This window comes from Arachis stenosperma, chromosome 7 (genome assembly GCF_014773155.1).
Source record: "Arachis stenosperma cultivar V10309 chromosome 7, arast.V10309.gnm1.PFL2, whole genome shotgun sequence".
Taxonomy (NCBI): domain Eukaryota; kingdom Viridiplantae; phylum Streptophyta; class Magnoliopsida; order Fabales; family Fabaceae; genus Arachis; species Arachis stenosperma.
Genome location: NC_080383.1, coordinates 90,123,728 through 90,128,853, shown reverse-complemented (window position 1 = coordinate 90,128,853; position 5,126 = coordinate 90,123,728). Strand labels below are relative to the sequence as shown.

Here is a 5,126-nt window from a genome sequence, read left to right as displayed (position 1 = left end):
ATTCAACAAAAATGATAATTTTAAAAAGAAATAATATAAAATTATGATGGTTGTTGAATAAAATAGAGTGACATGACATATCTATCACATAATTCAGTCACCAAAAAAAATCTATCACATAATTAATAGTTAATGATAGTGCTTGAAAGTTCAATTTGATATTCTTAATGAAAAATATTAAAAATTATCAGAATGTATTATTTTAACTAACAGTTAGTCATCAATGTATAAAAATATATTGTTAAATTTTTAAATTAAAAATAATGACAAAAAATAATAAATTCTGTTTATTTTTTAATATTTTTCGATATTGGTGTTATTTTAGATAATATTATTAAAGTTATAATGTTAAATGTTCATCAACAGCGCCCATGGCCTAATGGATAAGGCGCTTGACTTCTAATTAAGCGATTGTGGGTTCGAGTCCCACTGGGCGTGTTCCTCTTTTCTTCAAATTTTGTTAATTAATGTATTATTTTATTGCCTCAGGTTTCAATCCACTACCGTCATGTTTTAAACAATGTAAAATATATGCTTCTAGATGGACATAAAAATAAGAAAAATGCTACTTGGAGACACTGATTTGAGTGAAAATGGGAACATTAACATGTGATTAGATTCCTTTTGGCTTAACTATATGTCTTCATTTTCCTGCCACTAGGCACTTATTATTTCACTATGATAAATCCTTGCTTGTTAATTTTTTAATGTGAAAAACTAATAAAGAAAATTAAGAATTTTAACATAAAGCTATATATTAAAAATATAAACACGTTAAAATGAGCAGTAATGATAATAATGAGTTTGACAATTTGCGCAAGTTTCTCGAATGGTGGAAACTCAAGTGCAGTCGACTTCACGTGAAATTGATAGTTAAGAACTGTTAGATGATTTGACTGATTTGACTAAATTTTCATCTAACGACTCTCAGCTATCAACTTCACGTAAAGTCGATTGCACTTGAGTTTTCACCTTCCCAAATAATTAAGTACAAGCCGTGAGATTTAAATTGAAAGCTGTATGGATAAAACATTATCTTCTTATAAATCAAAGCCGAAAGTAAAATAATGGCCAAGCTAAGCTAAATAACAATATAATATAAATATAATTAAGTTAATTTGGTGGGACAAGATGTATGTGTCCCTTAACGCTTGCTACACTGAAATAAGTGCCAAATATTTTCAACGCAACGTGACTTGCCAACTTGGATTCATGTCCTTCTTCCATGAAAAACGTGAACCAAATTATGGATTTTACTAATGATTATGCATATTTGCATACACTTGTTATATATAAGTCATAATTTTGTTACATTGTTTATATATATGACCCGCATCTTTGTTCCTGTTATATTTTGTCCATAGATAATTAACATGCATACACTAAGAAAATTTGAATACAGTTGGCAAAGCTGAGGGAAGTTGGATGCCTCACGAAAACAAAAATTTGGGCTAAGATTTGGAGAATAGTAATAATTAATTAACATGCATACCCTTCTGATTATGATTATATTTTTGCAGTTATATTGGCCGTGTCTGAATATGAATGAATTGGAGATAGAAGTCACTTCATTTTCAATTGCATGAAAATTGCATAGTGCTAATAAAGGAAATATTCTACAGGGATTGTGATCTTGAAAGTTATGGTGGTTTTGTCAATGGTGGGTTCTTATAATCATTGTCAAGTCATTGTACTACTACTTTGTTTTGCCTATAAAATTTAATTTTATTGCTCTTTATTCCGTTTTCAAGTTCTCCAAACTCTGTTTTAATAGAAGAACTTAACTAATTAAGTATATGATTGACGAGTTAATTAGACCATCTCTAATAAAAAATTTATCCCAATTTTTATTTATGACTCACCTGTCATAAAAAGTAGTTTTTACGTCATAAATAGTAAATAGGAATCCAAAGCATTTCTCTCTTTTTCATTAGAAAGAACTAACTTTAGTCTCTATTGTGGTTTCACTTAATTAATTAAATAAAATACTTAAAATTAATGTAATTAATTTTTTTCAATAATATTATTTAAATTTATAAACTTAAAAAAATTTCACTATTAAAAGATATTAATATTAAAAGATATTAATATTAAATAATTAAAAAAAGATAAAAAAATTATATTTATTTTTTAATATAAATAAATTTAATTAATTATAATTTAATATAATATTATAATTAATATTTAATATTAATTATAACATAAATAATTAATATAAATTATTAATTAAATAAAAATTTAATTATTTAATATAATTAATTATTATAATTATTATTAAATTAATTATTATTTGATTATTTAATATAATTAATTAAAATTTTATATAATTATTTATTTAAATAATAATGACAAGTTATTATTAGCTATCTCAAATTCCGAAGGATTTATTTCTGTTGAAAATTGTGTGGAACCCAACTTTATTTCTGTCGAACGGTTGGGAACTCAATTTGTCAGAAAAAATATAAAGGAAACTCAGTGTTGGAATTGCTCTTAATATATGCACACCAAAACGAGGAAAAATTGAAAGGGAGAAATAATTAAATTAACAGAGTTTGTATGTGTGAAGAAAAATTTAATACAAGCCTAGTGAACGTTGTAATAATAAATATTTTGTTGATACTCAGAACATACATATATATACATTATTATATGTCACATATATCAATCATCATCTTGGAAAAGCATTTGCCATATAGCTAGAAAACAAAAATATTTGCATGTGTTTTATTAGAAATTAAAGCCATTAGCTGTGGATGACAACTGTGAATTTTTTTGTAGTTTCAATATCTGCATTCACTTTTTAATGTCAATCAAACAAACACAATATTTGGAGTGATCTTATACTGATAGGCCATTATTTAAAGAGGCATTGGTGGATTGATTCCCCTTCCATGGTGGGTTCTCCCGTACAACCAATAATTGCAATGTAATCAACAATCACTACACCACATCCGGCAGATAGCAGCGGTTATGGATAGGATTAGCAGCGGTTTTTAACTGCTGCCAAACGGATAGCAGCGGTTGATAAATCCGCTGAAAGATAGTGTGCGGCTAAACCCTTAGCAGCGGTTATTAGTAACCGCTGGAACAACCGCTGTTAAATGGTATTTTGTAGCAAAATTATTTTGCAGCGGTTTCATCCGCTACTAAATCGACTAAATATGATTTAAGAGAGATTGCAGCGGTTGTCAACCGCTGCAAAATGCCATACGTTTATAAATCCTGTTATCAATATAGCAGCGGATTTAAAACCGCTGCCAAATGTCGAATAACACTTTTTTTAAAAAAAACCAGAATTTATAATAGAATATGACAACTCTCTTATTTTTTATATGTTCATCCAGCCAACTGCGTTAATTTATTAAAATAACCAATAGCCAATCCAAAAACAACATACAAAACAAAACATAACTAAATAAATGCAAAGGTGAATCATTATAACGATAATTTGCATCCAGTGCATCCATTACTGTAAACTACAAATAAAGTCAACAAAATAAAAAACTACAAATAAATATCTCAAAAGTCATTACGAAAGACCAATAATAAAAGAGTCTTCCGATTCCAACACTGATAAGTCAAATCAAGAGCGTCCACACATCATCTTGCATGGGATGAGGTTGGTGCACTTCTCAAATAATCCAAACCCGCAGCTATTTCAGGTGGCAAGTTACCTCCCTGTTGCTGGATTACGTATGTCAACAAATCTCCCATTGTCTGTATTTTTGCCTTCCCTTCAGCTGCCTCTGTCTCCATTCTCTGTCTCTTTGCCTCTGCTGCTGCTGCTGCTGCCCTGAGTTCTGCTACCTCCGCCTTGAGTTCTGCTGCCTCCGCCTTGAGTTTCACAATCTCCATCTGATACTCCTCAATCTGTACACCGTAGTCCGACTGCTCTGGAATATTACGAAAACACCGACTCGGACATGTACCAATACCGAGTCCACGAACTCTTCCTGGGTGCTCCTTTCCAAGCACTTGTGCAAGGGAATCATTCTGTGAAAATTCCTTGCTAGAGGGGTCTTGGCTCTCAACAAGTTCAATTGCTTCCTGCAAACATGTGAGGTCCGGATTTACACTAATCTAAATTCAATTATAATAATTACAAAGAGAAATTTGAAAAAGTAATGAACATGATTTACCCCAACCAAACGCGCTTGTTCATTCATATACTTTCCATTCCTTTTTTTATGACTCATGGTCCATCCCTCTCCTCTCCCAATAGGCCTTCCCAATCGTTGCTCCTATAACAATCATCAACACACATTTGTATTAAACACAACACTATATTACCAGAAACACGAAAATATTGTTGAACTGAAGTTAATTTAATTACTTCTTCGTGTCTCTTTCTTGCCATCGTTTTAGAACCTCCGGTATGTGTGTATTGTTGCTTTGAACGATTAACGGCATTTTTTCTACACTTATCCTGCACACAAAACAAAACAGATATAAATTACTACACTGTTAATGATTTTATAAATCAACCTTGAGCGTACAACTTAAGAAAAAAAATAATGATTAGGTGATGACCTTTTGGGTAGTAGTTTTTCCACTATCACAATAAATTCAGCATATTTAGTAGTAGTTCATTAAAATTTAAAATCGCATACATTGAAATTTCAACTACATATTTGTTACCTTCGTGTCATCGTCCAATCGATATTGAAGAAACTTTTTCCAGTGATTTGCCTCTATTCCTGCTGGCTTACGCTTGATATTTTCCTCAAAAGTTAGTTCTTCGTCATAAACCTTATGGAACAAATGATTTCTTGAATTCCTCCAGCAGTTTCCAATTCTTTGTAAAATTCCCCGCTTTATCCACCCTCTTTTATCGTCTTCATAGTGGAAGACTCGCTACAAGTTGTTCAAATCAAAAGACAACATATAATAATTAACCACCTCAAAAAGACTTATGTAATATCAAAAGACATACTTTATGACATCAACAATTCTCGACAACAAAATTCACAGAATTCAACTACAAGAAACCCAACATGCACTATCCTTCTCTAATTTACCAGACTAAAACAAATAAAATAGAAAATCAATTGTGTATCCACCTACTAACGGAGAGTTGCTGCACAAAAAATAAACAGCATCCCCATTGAAAGGAAACAATGAAATAC

General features: G+C 30.6%; 1 non-coding gene across 1 annotated transcript; it reads left to right on the top strand.

Moving 5' to 3' along the window:
• Positions 1-365: 365 nt before the first annotated feature.
• On the top strand, positions 366-438 carry TRNAR-UCU (transfer RNA arginine (anticodon UCU)). Its single transcript has one exon. It is a non-coding gene; the product is annotated as a tRNA-Arg (tRNA).
• The last annotated feature ends 4,688 nt before the right edge of the window (positions 439-5,126 follow it).